The sequence below is a fragment of the Apodemus sylvaticus genome, chromosome X (assembly GCF_947179515.1).
Source record: "Apodemus sylvaticus chromosome X, mApoSyl1.1, whole genome shotgun sequence".
Lineage (NCBI taxonomy): Eukaryota > Metazoa > Chordata > Mammalia > Rodentia > Muridae > Apodemus > Apodemus sylvaticus.
In genome coordinates, this window is record NC_067495.1 from 65,995,120 (window position 1) to 66,017,496 (window position 22,377).

Genomic DNA, 22,377 nt, shown 5'->3' on the forward strand with positions numbered 1-22,377 from the left:
ATTCTTCAGCCGGTCAGTAGTGGTGCATGCCTGTAGTCCCAGCACTTGGGAGGCAGAGGCAGGCGGATTTCTGAATTCGAGGCCAGCCTGGTCTACAGAGAGAGTTCCAGGACAGCCAGGGCTACACAGAGAAACTCTGTCTCAAAAAAACCAAAAAAAAAAAATCTGCAAGTGTAAGGCCTGCTTAAGTTCCCTGGTCCCTTGGAGAAATCATTTATCCAGGCAGCCAGAAAGTAAGGGAGATGCTTTTCTTTTACTAGTACCCTGAGCATTCATATCATATACAGAACAAGATATAATAACAAGAACATAATTTTTAATAACTTTTTAAAGTGCATTCTGCTGATCCCTACTATGCCCTGCATAACGTACTATAACTTCACCTTTGCTACTCCCCTTTCTACTCTGTTTCCCACACCATGCCTTTGTTGTTGTTTACAAGCCTTATTAATTTCTAGTATCTTTTTTCTTTTTCCCCTTTTATTGAAACTAGATTTATTCCTCACATAGTATAGCCTGATTATGGTTTCCTCTCCTCCTCCTAATTCTCCTCCCTCCCACTCCCTTTCTGTCTCCCATGAGAAAACAGGCTTCTAAGGGATAATAATAAAATATAACATAAAATATAAGATAAATACTATTACATCAGAGCTGGACAAGATAAACAAAGAGAAGGAAAGGAGCCCAAGAGAAGACACAGGAATCAGAGACCTGGCTTATTCCCACACTCAGGAATCCCATAAAGATACTAAACAGGAAGCTATAATATATACACCAAGGACCTGGTGCTGACCCTGTGGCTGCTGCCTTAGTCTCTGAGTTCCTAAGAGCTTTGATCTTGTTGATTTAGAGGCTCTTGTTTCCTTGGTATCCTCTGTCCCATCTGGCTTTTACATTCTGTATGCCCCCCTTTCTGTGGGATTCCCTGAATCCTGAGGGGAGGGTTTGATGGAGACATTCCATTTAGGGCTGGGTGGTAAAAGGTCTCTTCCTCTGCATGAAGTAGGCTCTTGGTTCCTGTGTTTGTTCTCATCTACTGCTGGAGGAAGTTTCTCTGATTATCTGTGTATGTATTTGTGTGTGTCACATGAGTGTGGCTGTCCATGGAATCCAGAGATGTCAGATGCTCTGTGTATAAATTGAGGACCCTTTGAAGTTACAGTTGAAGGGAAGGTTTCTGTTGTAGATATGAGGGTACTGGAAGAGTCTAGAGTAAGGAGAAAGAGTAGTAAACTGATCAAGGTCAGCAGACTTGACTTAGCTGTGAGAGGAGAGAGGTGGGGGTGTGAGGATGGTGAGAGAGGAAGAGAAGAAAGGAAAGAACAGAGAGCACCAGGAGAGCAGGGCCTGGATGGCAGGGTTTCATAGGAATGAGAAACTAGGGAACCAGTAGCCCAGGAACTGGAGGACGTTAGGGTAAGTGGTGTGGTGGGGTGAGAAGATACAGGATGTCAGCATGGACTCTGTCATAGTTCTGTGTGCTGCTGAGAGAACCTGGAGGCCAGCTTGTACTTTGGTTTCCTACTAAGTACCACAGATAGTTTATTTGTCCCTAGTTTCTTTTGGACCTGATAGTTTGGAACTAGAGTTACAGGCTGCTTAGAACCATCTGATGTGGATGCTGGGAATTAAAACCTGGTCCACTGGAAAGCCAGTGTGTGCTCTTAACCACTGAGCCATCTGCTCAGCTGCAAAGCTACGGCAAAGAAGGTATCACTATAAATAAAATTTTAGCATATATGTGAAAGCATTTTAGAGAGGGAGAAACAACTAGCTTCCTTGGCAATGGCTTTGGGACAAGTAATTCATGTGAGGCGGGAGAGTTTCCGGTGGTAGGAACTTAGCTAACATTTGCTCTAGGTTAGTTTAGTATTGAAATGTGAAGTACACGTGGTACTAGGAGAAAGGAAAAGCACATGTTAGTGTAGGCTTGTGGTAGGGAAAGCCTTTCAAACACAATGCCTGAGTCAGATACAAGTTAAAAAGCTGCAAAAGAGAAAGGAATCCAGAAAGAGAGAAAAAGATAAACAAGAAACTGTTGCAAAGCATTAGCAATAAATGTGACAAAGGAATTATTCATGTCCATAGCAGGTAAACACAAGAACAGCGCAGCAGTAAATGTGGATGAGCCATCTCTGGGTAAGATTTAGAGTTCTTTGGATATTTGCCCAAGAGTAACTGGGTCATGTGGTAGTTCTATTTTAGTTTTTGAGAACCCTCCACTGATGAATACTTAGAAATTGGAATCAGCCTAGATGTCCATCAGCAGATGAGCGTGGTACATAAAACAGAAGTCTATTCAGTTAGGAAAAACTCAAAATCATGAAATTTGTAGCAAAATGGATGGATTTGGAAATTATATTATTCAGGGAAGTAACCTAGATTCAGAAAGACAAATATTACATATTCTGTCATACATAGTCTCTAACTTTAAATATTTATGTGTGTGATATGCGTGGAGTAAATTTGAGTATGGATCATGGAACTAAAAGGGCCTTAACAAAGGAAAACGATCTTAAAGAAGAAGGGAGGAGATCCCGGTGTACATGTGATGTAAAAGTGGGGAGGGCACTCCTGGCAGTGGAGGTGAGAGCAGGGAGGTGGGGGAGGGGTACAAGGGAGGAGGAGCAACAACAAAGTGTGTATGAAAATTTCAGAATGAAGCCCATTGCTTTGTATGCTAATTTAAAACCAAAGCTAAAAGTGTACTCCTAGGACAGGCATGGTGACACACACCTTTAATCAGAACATTCAGAGTAGAAGCCAGTAGGATCTCTGTCAGGGCAGCCTGGTCATATCGCAAGTTCCAAAATAACAACAAAAAGGGCATAATGGTAATAAATAGGCAATTTATGGGCAGAAATTTAAATGTCAGAAAGTCTCAAGTTACCAAAGGTAAAGATCAGTAGATGAATGTTTTTCATAGAACAGATTGAAAAAACTTAAAAGTAATTGAATAAAAAAATACATTTTGACTTTCCATGATAGGCCTGATACAGTATGAAGCCCTGGGCTTGATCCTTAGTCTTGGAAAGGAAAAGCAACCAACCAATCAAACAAACAAAAACCAATGTGAGAAAATAGCTACTATGTTAAATTGCTAGCAGGCATAATGCCTCTTTCTGGAGGATGGGCTGTTAGTAATAGAAGCTTTAAGAAGTGCAAGGGGGTGGGCATGGTAGCCTGCACCATTAGACCTGGTTACTGGGAAAGCAGAAAGAGGTGAACCTCTTTGAGTTCAAGACCAGCATGGTTTACACAGCAAGACTTTGTCTCAGAAAAAAAAAAAATCACTGTTTTGAGGCAAGATCTCACTGGTCCCAGACTCCTGGTCCTCCTTCATTGTTCCCTCAGGGCTGGGATCTCAGGCCGGCATCACTGCCTGAATCCTAACTACTTGTTTTTGAGTCAGGATGTAGCTCAGCCTGGCCTTGGACTTGTACTGATCCTCTAGCTTTAACTTCTCAAGTACTCAGATTCCAGGCATGCAGCACATCTGGCTCTAACTATTTTTATGAGCTGTTAGTGGGAATATAAATTGGTATCCTTTTTCTAAGGTCAGTAGGGCACTGTTTATCAGAGTTTGGAGTGTATGTACTCTGTGATTTAGCAGTTCCACTTCCAGGAATTTTGTCAAAAGTAGAGATCATATACAAGGATGTTCATCACAACAATGTTTGGAATAGTACTGAACTGGAAACAACCTTAAATGTAAATCAAAAAGGAATTGTTGGGAAAAAAATCCGACATTCATTTAATTTAACGATAATACTTTCTGGTCCTGGGGATTGAATCTTGGCACTTAGTACTCTAACTTTGAGCTTTGTTCCCAGCCTTCATTACAACAGTTTTATAAAATGCTAGGTCCTTATTTCTTCTTTTGAGATAACAGTTGTTTTGTTTTTGTGGCACTGGAGGTGAAGCCCAAGGCCTCTCCTCCACTGAGGGACATCCCTAGGCTCACTTTTGTTTGATGCAAGTGTTTGATAAAGGCACTGGTGCCAAGCCTGATGAGTTGTCAAGAGTTCGAGTTCCAGAACTGGACCTCCGCACCTATGCCATGGCGAGCTTGCTTGCAGGTCTATCCATGTACACACAAGACAAGTAAATAAAAAGGTAGGAAGTTTTTATTTACACCTTTAGGATGCACTTTAGGAATGGATTTTCCCCCACTTTTTTCTTGTATTAAAGTTCTCTTGAACTTTACATGTTAAGGTTAAATATAAAATATCTTTATGATGTGGATACAACTAGGTTTATTAGGTAAGTATATTACACTAACAGAATTTGTTCCACTGGGAACACTGTCACCATGTCATAGATTTGCTGGATTTGGGACCTTCTGTCTGGAAAGCATGGGCAGAAAGTTGCTTTGATTACCTTTAAGCATGTTAAAATTAACCCAAGACCTTAGTTACCAAAACAACAGGATGTTGCTAGTTATTTTGCCCATGACAGATTTATTGGAATTTGTTGATGTTGAATTGAGTTAAAAAAAAATACTCTCTCAACTCCATCCCGTCATAGTCTAGTTCAAACCCTCATTTAACAGACAGCCCCGTGATTGCTTTCATATGACTTCTTCATGCTGTTCTCCATTTCATAGACTGCATGCATTCCTAGTTTGGGAGAGGATTTGATTCAATTTAGTCATATGATTCTTTGTCTCACATCCACTTCCCAAATCAACTTAGGATATTCAGTGTTTTCCTCTTCTCATCTGTGGACTCTCAGACTGTTGACAGGGGTGGTGGTTTCTCTTTTCTGTTAGACTTTCTGATTACAATTGGAGAGTTTCATTGGCCTTTCAAACTAATTGTAATCTTTGTTGGGTCTGCTTGTTTTAAATGTTATAATAATTGAAAACTATATTTCACATTTTCTTTTGTCCTTCTGTTAGAAATTTACTGTTGAATACCTTGCACAGGGGTTGGCCGTGTGCCTACCTAGGATGTACCTGGTCCTGGGCTGAGTCTCTGGCAACACAGGAACTGGAGATGGTGGAGGACTTTGTAATCCCAGCACTATGAAGCTAGAGAAAGGAAGTTCAGGAAATCCTCAGATGTGTAGAAAGTTTGTAGTTAGCCTGGACTACATGAGTTAGCCTGGGCTACATGAGTTAGCCTGGGCTACATGAGTTAGCCTGCCTCCAAAAATGTTAAACATTTAAAGATTATCAAGTCACGTGCTGCCCATTCTTTTAGTGCTCAGCAATGCTGCTTTACTCCAGCACTAATAGAATCCCTTTTTGACACATTATTAGCCCTCTCTTTCATTTTAAAAGGTTTATTTATATATGTATGTGTATTTGAGTATGCGTATGCATGTGAGTGCAGGTACCCACAGAGGTAAGAAGAACGAAGAGATAGATCCTTTAGAGCTGGAATAACAGAGATTTGTGACCCTCCTGACATAGGAACTGTGAACTGAACTCGAGTTCTCTGAAAATGCAATGTGTACTCTTTTCAACTGATTAACTGTCCTTAGCCCTAAGTAGTCTTCTCTTGCTTTCTGTTTCCTTTTATGTGTGTGTATGTGTGTGTATATATGCATGCACATAGAGAGCAGAGGTGAAGTAGGATATCACCGTCAGTTGTTCTCCATCTTATTCTTTTTTTTTTTTTTTTAATAAGATCTCTCTGGAGTTCCCCAAAATAGGCTTGGAGGCCTGGGCAAGTTTTCAGGTTGTTGACCTCTTATCCAAAGAACTGAAAATAGGGCTCACTCAGGCTTGCAAAAGAAACAGTAACTATTCAGAATAAAACTATAGGGAAGATTATAGAGGGCCACTGTCTTAGGGTTTTACTGCTGTGAACAGACTCCATGACCAAGGCAAGTCTTATAAAGGATAAAATTTAATTGGGGCTGGCTTACAGGTTCAGAGGTTCAGTCCATATCATCAAGGTGGGAACATGGAGGTATCCAGGCAGGCATGATGCAAAGAGGAGTTGAGAGTTGTACATCTTCATCTGAAGGCTGCCAGCAGAACACTGACTGGCAGCTAGCACTAGATATTAAAGCCCACAGCCACAGTGACACACCTACTCCAACAAGGCCACACCTCCTAATAGTGCCACTCCCTGGGTGGAGCACATACAAACCAAGTAGTGAGTCTCATGGATCCTTTGTTTCTGCCTCCCTAGCACTGGATTACAGGTACAGGCTGTTGTTAGGCGTGGCTTTTATGTAGGTGCTGGGAATCAGAGCCAGACACTCATGCAGCAAGTACTTGACTGAATAAACCATCTCCCTTTGTTTTATTTTGTTTGTTTGTTTTTTTTGTTTTGTTTTTAAACAAGGTTTCACATAGCCCAGGCTACCCTTGAGCTAGTTATTTAGAGGAATGTTTTAAATCCTGATCCTCCTGCCTCTGCCTTCAGAGTGCTGGGATTATAAGTGCCCAGATACTCTTTCTTCCCTTTCCTTCTCTTTTTTCTTTCAAACTCTGAATCTTTGCTAGATCATATTCTTTGAAAAGGAACTACAAATAGCCAGGCATTGTGGCACAGAGGCAGGTAGATCCCTAGGAGTTTGAGGCTAGCCTGGTCTACCTAGTGGGTTCCAGGGCAGTCAGAACCACATAGTCTGCCTTGAAACACTCCCCCACCCCAAAACAAAGGAACTAAATGTTAGACGTGTACATATGGCTCAGTGGTTAAGGGCATCTCTTGCTCTTCCGGATGATCCAGGTTTGACTGCCAGAATCTACATGATATCTCACAACCACAGGTAACTCCAGTCCCAGTGATCCCATGCCATCTTCTCTCCTCTGAAGACATCAGGCCTGCTTGTGGTACACAAACATACTTGGAGACATATACATTACAAAAACAAAAGGGAACTACATGTCCCATGATTCCTCTGTACATGAAAAAGGTCTACAGCTACAGAAGAAAATAAAATGCATCTCATTGAAGTAAACAGAATTTTAGAGAAAACCAAGCTTGCTTTAATGAAATGGTAGTAATAAAGAAATTTATAAAATTAAAAGAGGAAATTATCCCCTTATAGACTGTTCTAATTTGCTTCTCTGTTGCTATGATAAATACCACTGACCAAAAGCAACATGGGGAAGAAAGACTATTCCATTTTACAGCTTCTAGTCTTATCATGAAGGGAAGTCGGGACAGGACATCAAGACAGGAACTGAAGGAGAGGTGATGGAGGAAGGCAGCTACTGGCTCTCGCAGCTCACATGTGACTCCTTTTATTTCACCAGGGTCACCTGCCCAGGAGTGACACTGCCCACATCTCATTGATCAAGAAAATACCCCACCAACTAGCCTACAGGCCAATCTTACTGAGACAGTTTGCCAATTGAAGTTCCTCTTCCTGCATGACCCCAGTTGTGTCAAGTTGACAAAGCACTAACCAGCACATAGAATAATAACTGTTATAGCTTATTTTCTTCTAGACTCTTCATTTTACAAATCTGCTTCTCTATCACTATGAAACATATATAAATCATTGTATTTTCCTGCTATGTAGTACTTTTTAGTATGACTACATCAACCTTTTCTGTTTGTTTTTTGCTGTTATTTTCTTGAGACAGGATCTCACTATGTCACCTATGCTGGCCTAACTCACTATGTAGATCAGTGTGGCCTTGAGTCAGCCTGTCTCTGCCTCTCAAGTGCTAGGATTAAAGGTATGTGCCACCACGCGTCACTTGTGCTCTCCCTCTGTGTGTGTGCTTAATGATCAACATTAAAAGAGCCCCTAGGTCTCTTTTGAGACATGATCTTTATATATAGTCCAGAGTGGGCTGAAGTTGAGATCTTCATGACTGGAATTACCAGTGGCTACCATGTCTAGCCACTTTTCAAGTTTTAAGTATCTTAAATGCGCTCGTCCATATTGTTTTTATGCATCTATGGAAGTAGTTTTATAGGTTAGATTTGTTTCTGTAAAATTGCCGAGTCATGTCCATATTTTATGTTTGCCTTAGATAATTGCCTGTCAGAAAGGCCACAATGATTTTTACTTGGTTAACAGTATGATAAAAGATTCTTCTGTATCCTAGACCATATTACTGTTAGGCACATCAAACTTTTTTTCCTTTTTTTAAATTTTTTTTTATTCGATATATTCTTTGGAAGTGGAGAATGTCATCCTGAGTGAGGTGACCCAATCACAAAAGAACACACATGGTATGCACTCACTGATAGGCGGATATTAGCCCAAACTTTCTAATTCCTTGCCAAGTCAGTAAGCAAAGAAACATGCTGCCTGTGGTGGTTTGAGTAAGAATGGCCCCTATAGGTTCATATATTTAAATGCTTAATCATCAGGAAGTGACACTATTTAAAAACATAAGGAGATGTGACCTCATTAGAGGGAGTTAGAGGCTTTGAGGTTTCAAAAGCCCTTCCCCTACCCCAGACCTAACCCCCCCCCCCCCTTTTCTCTGCTTATAGATCAGGAGTAGTTCTCATCACTATTCCAACACCATGCTTACCGCCATGATGCCTGCTGAGATGATAATGGATTAACCTTCTGAAAGGGGAAGCAAAGCTCCAATTAAATGCTTTCTTTGGTCATGGTGTCTCTTTACAGCACTAGAACAGTGGCTAACTCAATGTTATGGTTTTATAGTTTGTGTTATATATTTCATGTTTTTAAAGATGTGTTTATTATATGTAAGTACACTGTAGGTATCTTCAGACACCCCAGAAGAGGACATCAGATCTCATTACAGATGGTTGTGAGCCACCATGTGGATGATGGGATTTGAACTCAGGACCTTAGGAAAAGCAGTGCTCTTAACCACTGAGCCATCTCTCCAGTCCTATATATGCCATTTTTGAAAAAAAAAATCATTGTGCAGCAAACATTAACCTTGAAATTGTGATTCTCCTGTCTTATCCTTTTGCATACGGGTATTGCAGCAAGTGTGTGTCATCCTGTCTGGTGTTCCAAATTTTTGTTTTTAAATAATTTGATTATCTTTTCATTTAGTAGTCAAATGTATGTCAAGCAATCAGGTTGAAGATGACATTGTACAATAGAAATGTTTAGCAAGAGACAGCATAAATGCTTTAGAGGAAAGGATGTGATCATCTGTGCCTCTTTTAAGGTGGACAAGAAGAAATACCAGTCAACTGGGTCATTTTTACAGTGATTTCTGAATAGACCACTGACATGATCTGCTAATGAGAGTGATTAGGTTTATGACAATTATATTATTCCTTTTTATAGATTTATTTATTATTTTATATGTATGTACACTATGTGCATGTCTGATGTTCTCAAAGATGGTGCCAGAAAGAAGGCTTTGGATTCTCCTGGAACTAGAGTTACAGATGGTCGAAAGACACCATGTGGAGGCTGGAAATTGAACCTGGATCCTCTGCAATAGCAGCCAGTGCTCTTAACTGCTGAGCCAACTTTTCAGCTCATGCCATTCCTGATGGTAGTCTAATGTAGGTTAATTACTTTTGACTTCTTAAAATTTTCTTAACATGTATTTTTAGATAACATATTTAGTTGCCTAGTGTTTAATGTCAATCTGACATGACAACTTTTTATGCTGTGTTTGTAAGCCAGAGTCCCTGTAGGCCAACATATATAATTGCCCAGAATTATAGAGCTAAGTGGTAGCAGAAGGGTAATTTGCCAAATTACCTCAGTAGGTCAACAGAGAAATAATGAGTTGAAATTTTCTAGGATATGCTGTCACCAATGGAAACATCAAAAGCTGGCCAAGTTCTTTTTTCTTCTGTGGTCTTAGTGTAACATTGTCTCCAGATATGAGGTTTACCTGTTGCCTTTATTAGACACCTATGCTAAGAGGCCAATGAAATAGCTTAATAGGTTAAGAGGCCACCTATCCTGTTGACCTGATTATGATCCTTGGGACCCGTATGGTAGAAGGAGAAAGACTCCTGTAAGTTGTCCTCTGACTATCACATACACAGCATGAGATGCATGTGTGTGCGTGCGTGCACAAACACACACATACACACACTATAATGAAAAATTAAAGACTATTTTAAAACCTATATTATATTTCTGAAGTTGTAGATTAGACTTCTTATAGAATTTTAGTAATAAGCTTTATATTTTTAATTTTTTTTGTCCTAAACTTCATTTATGAATTCAAACAAAAATATTCCAGATAAATTAATTTTAAGCTTTATTTTCAGACCTGTTAATTGGGAAGTAACATAATTTTGTACTTTTTGTCATTAGCCACTACTTATAACCAATCACATAGCTTATAGTTCTTTATATGTTTTTGGGAGCCTTGAGAAATGGTTCAGCAGTTAAGAGCACTTGCTTTTTTTAAAATTTATTTTTATTTTTATTTTTATTTTTTTGGTTTTTTGGATTTAGCTTTTTCGAGACAGGGTTTCTCTGTGTAGCCCTGGCTGTCCTGGAATGCACTCTGTAGACCAGGCTGGCCTCGAACTCAGAAATCCACCTGCCTCTACCTCCCAGAGTGCTGGGATTACAGGCGTGCGCCACCACTGCCCGGCTGCACTTGCCGTTCTTACAGAGGACCTAGATTTGGTTCCAAGTACCCACATGATTGATCACAACTATCACTAACTCCAGTGCCAGGGGATCCTATTCTGACCAACACAGGCATCAGGCATGCAGGTGATGCATGCAGATAAACATTTACACATATACAATAAAAATAAATAAATCTGTTTTTAAAAAATGGTTTTATGGTAAGGTATTTCCATGGAAAAAGGCATCTCAGATGTTACAGTGATTTTGCCTATATTCCTTCTGGTAGTTACAACCCCTTCACCCTGATTCCCAGCTGTTCCATTCACTGATTCTCTCTTGGAAGAAATGTTTGAAATTCACAGTACATAATTTAATTTTCTATTCTACAGGATGGGTGTAGTCATGAGTGAAATTCAGATCTCATGTTGGTCCTTCCATTCTAAAAGCATTTTCATAAGTACTTAGTTACTGTTCTATTGCTGTGACAAGACACCATGATCCAGAACAACTTATAAAAGAAAGCATTTCATTGGGGGTTGCTTACAGTATCAGCAGGTTAATCCATTATCATTATGAAAGAGATGATGGTGCTAGGCAGGTAGGTAGACATGGTGCTGGAGAAGTAGCTGAGTGCTTTATATCCTGACCTGTAGGCAGCAGGAAGAGAAAGTGAGAAACTGATATGGACTTTTTAAAACTCAAAGCTCACTTCTAGTGACACACCTCCTCCAACAAGACCTTCCTTCCCAAATAGTTCCACTCCCTGGCGACTAAGCCGATGGGGGCCATCTCTTTCAAACCATCACAGGTATCATAGTGGCATTGGAGGCAGAAAAGACAGATAACTTATTTAAAATAAATCACAAATATGGTAAGATTGAACAGAGAGACTTTTTTTTCACATCCAATGAAAAGTTTGTATATAAAAAGTCCCATCATAATAAGTGGTAAAATGTAGTTAGACACTTTTAGTATCAAGATCTGTGATATCTAGGTCCAATCTCTAAGTTCATTTTTTATACCTATATGTGTTAAAGCTAAATATATAGCCATAATGCAACTCAGCCAATTACATTCTTTTTAATTTTTTACATACATTTTAATTTTTTTAATTTTATTTTTTATACATTTTAAATTCAAATATAATTATATCACTTTCAACCTTCCCATTTAACACCTTCCAAAACTCACCCTTCATTCTTAAATTGAGTATCTTTTTCATTGGTTATTGTTACATATATATGTATGTATAACTATGCATAAATATATAGATACAATCTACTGAGTCCATTTTTGTTGTTTGTGTATATATGGTTTCAGCCCTCACCACTCTGTGTTGGATAATGATAGGAAGCTTATCCCTTGGAGAAGCTAATTCTCCCTCTCTCAGAAGTTCTTAATAGTTCTTTTATCTGTGAAGCAAGAATTTTGAAGAACTGGTCTACCTAGTCTCTACAGGTTGGGTAGTTGACTTTCCAGTGTCTTGCTTGTCCACAGTTTGAACAGTCTGCTGTCAGCATTTAAGCTAAGGGCTGTTTCTGCCCAGTGACTATGTTTGTTGGTGCCCAACATCATTGAAGTAGATTAGAGGTAGTGCCAGGGGCAGATGTGTCTCTATCAGAAAAGCCTTTTATTATTTTTTTCATTAATTTATTCACTTTATATCCCAGTTGCAGCCCCCACCTTTATTATTAAAACATCTTAAATGCCACATTCTGTAGCTCTCTGAAGTATAAGACCATCTATTTATAGTATATTTGAATAGACAAACATTGCTTGTTTCTAGCTATTATCTGCTGAACTATGAAAACATATACAAGAGACTAAATAAAGCTTATTTCTGTAATTAACTAAACTAGAACCTAACAAGACTATAAGTAAGATTATTTATAGGTGACTAATTACTAACTTGCATTTCTAATTATCCTAAACAGATTGCAACAATAGCTTTCATAAGACTAGAACTTTACATTTTTAAATGAGTTGCATATGTACGATATATTGAGCAAGATTTGAACAAAATCATCTTAAATTTCTATTTAATATACAATATACAATTAATATACAATAATCCATACCACTGTAAACTATTTGAGACTAGTAGATTAACTACCTTTTATCCTATCACCCTATATCCTCTCTTTTTAGAAATTTAAGTTTTTATTTATTCACTTTATATCCTGATTGCAGGTTCCTCTCCTCCCTGTCCCACTGTCACACCTACTTCCTGTGGTACCAACCTTCCCTGTCATATCAAGTTCCCCTGCTAGTGCATGCGACAAATCATAATCACCTGTGGTGACACAGCCTCTTCTCCCACACCTGGGTTTAAAACAAAAACGCATAACGTAATTTGGTGTTAAACCGAAATTTTTACTACAATTTCACTTTAGAAATTTGGAAAATATTATTGTCTGGGAGCTTCTAATGATCTTTGCTGTGAAAAAATACTTGACAAAACAACTTGAGGACAGAAAACTTTGTTTCGATTCACAGTTTGAGGTACAGAGCATCACAGCATTGGGCACAGTCAGAAATCAGAGGAGATAAATGCTGGTGTTTAGTTTTCTTTCCCCTTTTTATTCATCCTGGAACAGCCTATGAAATGGTGCCACATACATCTTGTTTTCACTTAAACATTTCTGGAAATAGAGATGTCTAGAGGTATGTTTCCATAATGATTCTAAGTCCCAACAAGTTGATAATCACGATTAAGTATCACAATGTAGTTATATTTTACCTTATTCCAATTACTTTGAATCACTGAGATAAGTGAGTCTAAAGAATCAAAAGTTTTCTGTTCTGAGGTGGTCAATGATGGCTACATTAGAATTCTCCTATGCAACTACTCTGTGAAGATATATATGGTGTTTCCAGAGTTTTTCATATTCTTGTAATATGCGTTCTATTGTGTTGTCTAATAGATCTGTCTACCTCTGACCCTGGTATAACCACCATAAATGCCAGTAGACATATCAGTTTGAAGATAGTCTATTCTTGTGAGGATATCCAGTCTTACAGTACTTGGCCTGGTAGAAGTTTCTTGTGATTCTGTCCTCTGAGAATGTGGGCTGTCTAGTCTAAGTCCATATGTCTAGGGAGTTGTGGGGGTAAGTCCACAGAGAGGAAAATGGGTAAGATCTGCTAATTGATGGTTATAGCATGGGATTGGCAGCATCAAATATATGGCATAGTGAGTCTGTCACAACCGTGACCTAGCCAAAGCATCTAGAGGACTCTGGAGATACATCATCTCTGGCCTAGAAACTGTAGCAATAGCAGAAATAAACAGAATTATGGGTAGGAAGCAGTGGTGTTTGTGTGTGTCCCCTACAATATGGTCTTATTTTAAAGAATATTCTGTGGGCTGCTGTAAAGACTATTCTGTAGCCATTGGGATAAAGTCTGTAAATTTATATTAAGTCCATTTGAGCTACAAAGTCATTTGTCTTGGATGTTTGTTTTTTGTCTGTATTACCTGTCTACTGGTGAAAGGGGGGGCATTGAAGTCACACACTGACTATGTTGTAAGTCAGTCTGTGCCTTTCTATCCAGTAGTATTTGTTTTTATGAAATAGGATGTGCCAGTATTTGATTTGTATATATTTAGAATTGCTACCTCCTCTTGGTAGATTGTTTACCTGGGGATGTAACCTTTAAATTTAATTTGTTTCTCCTTACTAATTTTGGTTTGAGGTCTACTTGTTAGATTTAGTATAGGTGTTTGAGGTCTATTTGCTTGGAGTATCTTTTTCAGTCTTTTTACCCTAAAGCTAGTGAGATATTTGTTAGAGGCAATACATATTTTTGCCTATATTTTTAACCAGTTTACTGGTGTGTGTCTTTTGACTGGAAGTTGAGACTGTCAGAACTCAGAAGTACTGTTGAAAGGTGTGGAATACCTGCTGTTGTTTTGTTGTTTTTATCCGTTTCTTGTGACTGTCTCCATGTGTTTATCTTTCTTTTCAAGTATCTTCTGAATTGTCTTAGTTTATCATGGAAGCTATTTTTTATTTATTTATTTATTTATTTTTTCATGGAAGCTATTTTTACAGACAAGGTTTTACTATGTATCCCTTGCTATCCTAGATCTCAGTGCTCACTGGGCTGGCCTTGAACTCACAGAGGTTCCCCCTCCTTTTGCCTCTCAAGGGCTAGCATTAAAGGAATGCACTACCATAGCTAGCCAATCATCATGAAAGCTTTTCAGTTCTCTTTTATTAGGATAATTGTGCTGGGTATGCTAATTTGGTTTGGTAGTAGTTTTCTTTCTGAACTTGAAGTGTATCATCTCACGTTTTCCTGGATTTTAGTTTCTGTTGATAAATCTGCTGTTATTTTAATGGGTTTGGCTTTGTATGTGATTTGCTGTTGTTAACAGATATAACAGGTTGCTAAGGATGGTAAGTTAGTTGTTTGTAGATATTAGATATTGTTCATATCATCTTAACTAGCTTATTTACTTTGCTGTACTCATGGTCAGTGTTATATCATTATTACTTGGTTACTATTTTCTAGTGCTGAAATACAATACTGTATTTGGTACTCTGTGTGACTTTTAGAAGAAATTTTAGAGAAATGTGTTGAAATCTAAGAGCTATCTAGACATTTGAAGAACTAATAGAAAGGAAATACACAACATTTCAGTTTCTTATATCCACTGTGAAAGGAAGGAAGTACTCTACAAAGCTTGGACCACTCACTAGTGACCAGTTGTTTGCCTTTTTATCCTGATCCTTTTGAACTCGTTCTAAATTATTGTGCTAACTTCTTAGGCTAATTATTTATGAACTAGAATTAAAAATTATTATTATATTTAATATTTAAACTATAATATGGTGGTGTGGTGGCACACACTCCTAGGGAGGCTGATGCAGCAGGATTGCAAATTCCAGGCCAGCTTGGGGCTACATAACAAATTCTAGGTGAGCCCAAGCTATATAGAGCGATCCTGTTTCAAATAAGCCAAAAATAGATAAGTAAATAAAGTATATAAGTATATCTTATAACCAGTTCTTATCATAAATTCAGAACAGTACATAGTGTGGAAATTAAGAAAAATTATAGACTACAGTGAGATTTGAACAAATTTGAGCATCACTGAACAAATGAAGTTATATTTATAAGAAAATGACTGTTAATCAAGTGTACACCTTTATGTTTTATTCATATTTTAGTTCCTTTTTTAAACACAGGGTTTCTTTGTGTACCATCATGTCCAGCCATATTTTAATTTTGTTTGTCCATTTTCTTTGAAATTTTTGAGATGTAAAACCAAAGCATGTTACTTGACAACCAGTATATACTAACCCTTGATGAGGAAATGGAGAAGCCAAGATCCTTGTGCATTAGTAAAGTGTAGTATGCCTAGTTATGGTAGAAACAGTATGGGGGAATCCTGAACAACTAGACACAGTTACCACATGAGTCACCAGTTCTCATTCTGGGCACACAGCAAGCACATTAAAAACTGAGACTTGAACAGATATTTATACTGAGCTATTCATCATAGCATTATTCACAATAGTTTAAAGGTAAAAGGAGTACAAATGGTTTGACTCACCAAATCCAAAGGGAATTTATTGGTAGGCTATTAGATTGCTTATAGATGCAACAGGAAGGATCTTCAGCCAGGTTTAGAAAATGAGCAATAACCCAAAGAGTAAAACAGAGCAAACAAGGTCACATCTTAATCTGGTGAGAGGACCTTTTCAGTGGTACTGGCTTTCTCAGATAAATGGATAATGTGTACATATATACTGGAGTGGCGTGTGTGCGTACATGAATGCATGTGCGCACATGATGTGTGTGTGCACATGCACATATATGAGTGTGCAGGAACCCTCAGAGAAAAGAAGAGAGCATCAGATTCCCTGAAACAAGAATTAACTAGTTTAGTAAACTAGATGATTTTGAGCAATTATGTAGGTGCTGGAAACTGAACCAGGGTCCTTTTCTAGAGCAGTAGTAAGTGTTCTTAACTGCTGAGCCATCTCTCCAACCCAAGTTTTTTTTTAATCTAATATAGCATACATAGGCTGGTTTGGAACATACTATATTGACCTGAGCTTGACTGTGGATTCTTGATTCTTCTGCTTTCACCTTGCAAGTGTAGAAATTACAGGCATGTACCAAAATCCCTGGTTAAGACTAGTTATTTAAAAAAAAAAAACACCTAAAACATACATTCAATTATTCAACAGTGTTTATATGCAGAGCCAAGGCCTTTTCTTTGTGTTTGGATTCATTTTTCTTTTTTAAATGTTTTAGTTATTCTTATTATCTTATTTTATTTATTTTGTTTTATGTGCTTTGCCTACATGTATGTCTGTGCACCATGGGTGTGCCTGGTGTGTGCCTCTGTGTGTGCCGGGACTGACATAAGTCCTTTGGAAGAGTAGCCAGTGAGTGTCCTTGACCACTGAGCCACTCCTGCAACATTCTTTTTGATAAACAATACAGGATATCATTTCATTCCTGATTGCTAGTTTATCATTTGGTTATATTAAAACAGTGGTTTTCAACCTTCTTAATGCTGTGACCCTTTAATACAGTTTTTGTCTTGTTTTGTTTGTTTTTTTTTTTCAAAACAGGTTTTCTCTGTATGGTCCTGGCTGTCCTGGAACTCACTTTGTAGACCAGGCTAGCCTCAAACTCAGAAATCTGCCTGCCTCTGCCTCCCAAGTGCTGGAATTACAGGCGTGCGCCACCACTGCCTGGCCCTAATACAGTTCTCCATGTTGTGGGGACCCCCAATCATAAAATTATTTTTATTGCTACTTCATTATATCCTGCTACTGTTATAAATCATAATATAAACATTTTTAAAGATAGAGATTTGCTAAAGAGGCCACACCCTATAGGTTGAAAACTGCTGTACTAAAAGAAAGCAAACTTAAGCTGTCAGAATTCTTTCAGATTGTAAAGTTGATCTTATACAGCTATTTAGGCAGTAACTTTACTATTTGCCTTTACTAACTGATTCTAAAGCACCTTTGTTCTCATATGGAGAACAGATATCTCTTATATTCTTATTTTATCAGTTTACATAGTATTTCATTTTATCCCACAATCATGAGAAGGTCAGCAGGCACAAAGAGTTTGAAGGTCAAACCCAACTGTTAGTGTGCTGGCAGTTCTGACGGAATGTGGAATGTGCCCCCAGAAACTGAGCATGCTGTGGAAACCTCAACAATCGCTGTTAGAAGCCACACCATCCACTAAATTGCTGGAGGTTGCTTAAGAGAACTTCTAATAGAGTGAAATTTGCCTTTTCTCACTTAAAGAATATTTTCCCTGCATGAATATCTTCCCTACATTCTTGTTTTTAATGGCCAGCTGCTGTTTACTGCACACATATTAGGCTTGGTTCTTGTTTGTAGCAACATAAAGTATGACTGACTCACCTAGCCAGAAAAGGAATTTCTTAGTAGGTGATTAGATTGCTTACAGAATCAACATAAATGAGGGCCAGTCAGCTTGAACCTAGAATGGAATGAAGTCCCACCCCAGGAACAGAGTGGTAAGGGCCTTTTTTTCTAGAGACTAATACCACTGGCAATTCTGGAATATTATAAAGTTAGTAGTAATTGGGAATTTTCTATTTATGATTAACTCATTATATATAAAAGTTAAGATTATCTCTTTCTCATATAGTCCAGGCTGATCTCACTATGTGCTTACTATGTACTCGAGGATGACCTTGGGCTTCTAATTCTCCTGCCTCCACTTCCCTAGTTCTGGAGTTAAGGGTATGCTCCACCATGCCCAATTGGTTTGTGCAGTTGTAGGATTGGAACCCAGTACTGTGCATCCTCTGCTAACTGAGCCAAACCCTTAGCCCACAAAAGCCCATCACAGCCTCAAGGGCTGAGGAGATGGCTCACTCGGTGGAATGCTTTCTGGTTTGTTACTTTGTTTTTAAAAACAGGCTCTCTCTGTGTAGCCCTGGCTTTTCTGAACTCACTCTGCAGACCAGACTGGCCTTGACATTCAGAGATCTATCTATCTGCCTCTGCCTCCACAGCACTGGAACTAAAGTCATGTGCCACCACTGCCTGGCTAGGTGGAGTGCTTTCTGTACAAACAAAAGCCAGGTAGCATGTGTTTGTAATCTCAGAGCTATGGTTCAGAAATAGGCATATCCCAGGATCTCATTGGCCAGATAGCCTATCTGGCCAATCTCTTATATGAATCATTGAGCATCTGGTCCTGTGAGAAATCCTGTCTCAAAAATAAAATAAAATAAAAGTACAAAGAGATTGAGAAAGAAACCTGAGGTCAACTTCTGATCTCCATGCATAGGCATACATGTACACACCCATATAAACATGACACCTATCTGTCTCTCTCATATCTATATATCCATAATCTCCCATCCCACAGTTCTAGAAAAACATAGTCATGCCAAGAGCAGACAGGAAAGCCAAACAGACGAAAAGCAAAGTTGATTTTATACTGTATGTGTATTAAGTAAGAACATCTTTTTGTTAATAGTAATAAACTAAAGCACACCACTCTACAAAACTCACAAACTCTCTAAGGCTATGTTAATCCCTGGTAGCTTTTGGTTTTCTTTCTCTTTGCTTTAATTCCCCATTATGGTTTCTTTTTTCTCCTCTTTCTCTTATTCCTTTTTGAATTTCAGATTCCATCTTGGCTGTTAAAAAGTGTGGCAAGCCGGTTGCTGAGTTCTTCAGTCTTCTCTATATCCCAATCTGCAGCCTGGCCCATCCTCTTCGTAAGGCCTGACTGAACAACTTTTTTTTTTTGGCTAAACAGAGTATGCAAACCTATCATTATCTCCAAAATAGCGTGTTAGTTCCTTCCACTAGCTTTCATATGAGGACTGTATATAATTAGATTCGTTTTCATTCATTAGATTCCATGTGCTTTTTAGAATTTTCTTTCTTCATTCTAATTTTTGATGTTCACTTTTCAACTGAAAACATTTCAATTATTTCATGCAGTTGTAGGGGCTGGAGCCATGGCTCAGTGAGTACAGTGATTGCTGTGGAAGCAGAAAGATCTGAATTTTGATCTCAAGAACCCACATAAATGCCAGTCAGGCCTGGTGGCATGTGCTTGTAATCTCAGTTCAGGATGCAAAGACCTGGAAGCTTTCTGGCTAACTAGCTTTGCCAAAACAGTGGTCTTCAGGCTCAGCCAGAGATCTTATCTTCAAAATTAAGGTTGAGAGTGATAGTTGATAGATGGTAACTAAAGTATATCTCAGGTGTTCACTTGCACACACGCAAACACACACACACACACACACACACACACACACCATGAACATTTTATGGAATTGTTGAAATTGTTTCACATGTTGAAGTGATTTTTGGAGTGGCGTATTTCATAGGCATTTGTATCATCCTCTTTAGTTTTTGGTCCATTTGCTGGGAAAGCCATGATCTCTGCCCTCGTATTGATCCTAGCTTCTTCCTTATCTGTACATTAAGGAAGCAGCCAACCCCCTCTATTTTTTGGAGACAGGGTCTGGTTCTGGAGATGGAGTTTGCCCTCATGCTCAGGATCCTCTTCCTCAACTTTCAGAATGCTGGGAAGAACATCTTTTCCCATATTTATTTCCCCTGTGTTTATTTTCTTTAATGAGGACATTCGCCTGTTTTGTTTTGCTTTTTTGCTTTTTCGAGACAGGGTTTCTCTGTGTAGCCCTGGCTGTCCCAGAATTCACTTTGTAGACCAGGCTGGCCTCCAACTCAGAGATCTGCCTGCCTCTGCCTCCTGAGTCCTGGGATTAAAAGACACACATTTTTAAATGTCCATTCGTGCCACCCTGTCATGTATGAGATATGGAGGCCAGACTGCAACTTTTTGTTTGCTGGGTTTTTTTATTGAATATAATCTTCATTTACATTTCAAATGCTAAAACCCTTTCCGGGTTTCCCCCCTCCCCGAAAACCCCCAACCACTCCTCCCACCCCCTGCCTCCATGTATATGCCCCTCCACCCGACTCCCTTCCCCCCTCCTCCCCCTCAGTTTCCCTTTGTTGGGACCTCTATTAAGCCTTCACCTGACCAAGGACCACTCCTCCCACTGATGCCCAACAAGGCCTTCCTCTGTCACATTTTTGGCTGAAACCATGTATATCCCTTGGTTGATGGTTCAGTCCCTGGGAGTCCTAGGATGTCTGGGTGGCCGATATCGTTGTTCTTCCCATGGGGCTGTAAACCCCTTCAGCTCCTCTGGACCACCCTCCAGCTCCTCCATTGGGGATCCTACATCCAGTCCAATAGTTGGCTGCTAGTATCTGTCTCTGTATATGTAAGTCTCTGGCAGGGCCCCTCTGGAGACAACCATGGCATGCTCTTTTTGGTATACACTTCTTGTTGTCCATAGTACTATCAGGGTTTGGTGACTGTTTGTAGGATGAATCCTCAGGTAGGGCAGTCTCCAGGTGGCCTTTCCTTCAGTCTCTGCACCACACTTTGTCTCCTTTATTTGTCCTGTGAGTATTTTGTTCCCTTTCTCAGAGGAACCAAAGCACCCTCACTTCAGTCCTCTTTCTTGAGCTTCCTGTGCTGGGTGAATTGTAACTTGTTTATTTTGAGCTTTTGGGCTAACATCCACTTATCAGGGAGTGCATTTGGTTGCTGTTCTTTAGGCTCTTTCCACCTTGTTCTAAGTCAGTGTCTCACTGGGATCTGGGCCTTGCTGATAAGGCTGAGCTATTTGGGCCAGTGAGCATCAGAAATTTCTGCCATCCTCAGTAATGGGATTACAAGTGAACATCACTGTGCTTCCCTTCCTATGAATATGACATCATACACACACACACACACACACACACACACACACACACACACACATCACACACACAAACATACCACATATGCGTGTCTGGTGCCTGTGGAGGCCAGAAAAAAGCATCAGATCCTCCCGAATTAGAATTACAGTTGATTGTGAGCTGCCATGTGAATTCTGGGAATTGAACCCAGGTCGTTAGGAAGAACTTCCAGTGCTCTGTAAAATTATCTCTTCAGTCCAAGACTTTTTAAATAATTAATAGTATTAAGGCTGGGGATATTGCTCAGTTGTAGAATATAGGCCTTTTCCCTGTCCATTTTGGCATGTCTCTTGGTATCATCCTTGTTCAACTCATGTTTCGGCATCCGTGTTGGTGAGATTTCATGGGTATAGCTTCTTTGGCATTTCTAGGAGACACAATTACACAGCAAACTTCCTGTTCCTCTGGCCCTTGCAATCTTTCCATTGCCATCTTCTGCTGTCATCCCTGAGCTATAGGATCAAAAAAAGTTTTTAATAGATTTTTGTGTTTGGTAAAACAATTATCATCATTATCCACGTAGTGCTCTCTTTTTATGAAATTAATGATATACTTGAAGTATGTGGTCATAGTTGTTATTTCCAACCTCAGCAAACTTTGTCATTTTTGTTTTGTTTTGTTTTGTTTTTGAGACAGACTCATTGTGTAGTCCTGACTTGTCTGAAATTGTCTACATAGACCAGGCTGGCTGTGAACTCACAGAGATCCGTTTGCACCTGCCTCCCAAGTGCTGGGGTTAAACGTGTACATCCACATACTTGGTTTCATTATGTTTTTATACTTTACTTTTTTCCAACCAACCAACAAATACGAAACATAGTTTTTTTCAACTTTATATGAATAGTAAAATTTTGATTGTGTTTATTTTCATAGATAATTAATGTTGTTGCATGTGTGATTTGAGATTTTAAAGTAGGTGTTTCTTCAGGAAGAGAGATGTATTGGGGGCTAGCTGGGTTGATTAGTGGTGGGGTCCTCAGAACTGAAAACCAATGACAAAAATATTATCCCAGGAAGTCCTTGATTGGCCTATAAGTTGGATCTGTCAAGCTTGAATCAGGCGATTGTTTCGATGGGAAGAAGCATTCCAACCACCAATCTTCTTACA

General features: G+C 39.1%; 1 protein-coding gene and 1 long non-coding RNA gene across 4 annotated transcripts in view; one reads left to right on the forward strand and one right to left on the reverse strand.

Annotated features, from left to right (window-relative positions):
* Atp7a (ATPase copper transporting alpha) overlaps positions 1–22,377 on the forward strand; it is a 105,396-nt gene that overhangs the window by 18,266 nt on the left and 64,753 nt on the right. The window lies entirely within an intron of this gene.
* On the reverse strand, positions 3,750–6,155 carry LOC127674341 (uncharacterized). The gene is made up of 3 exons (XR_007975352.1): positions 5,875–6,155; positions 4,947–5,032; positions 3,750–4,619 (listed from the first exon to the last, which is right to left on the reverse strand). It is a non-coding gene; the product is annotated as an uncharacterized LOC127674341 (long non-coding RNA).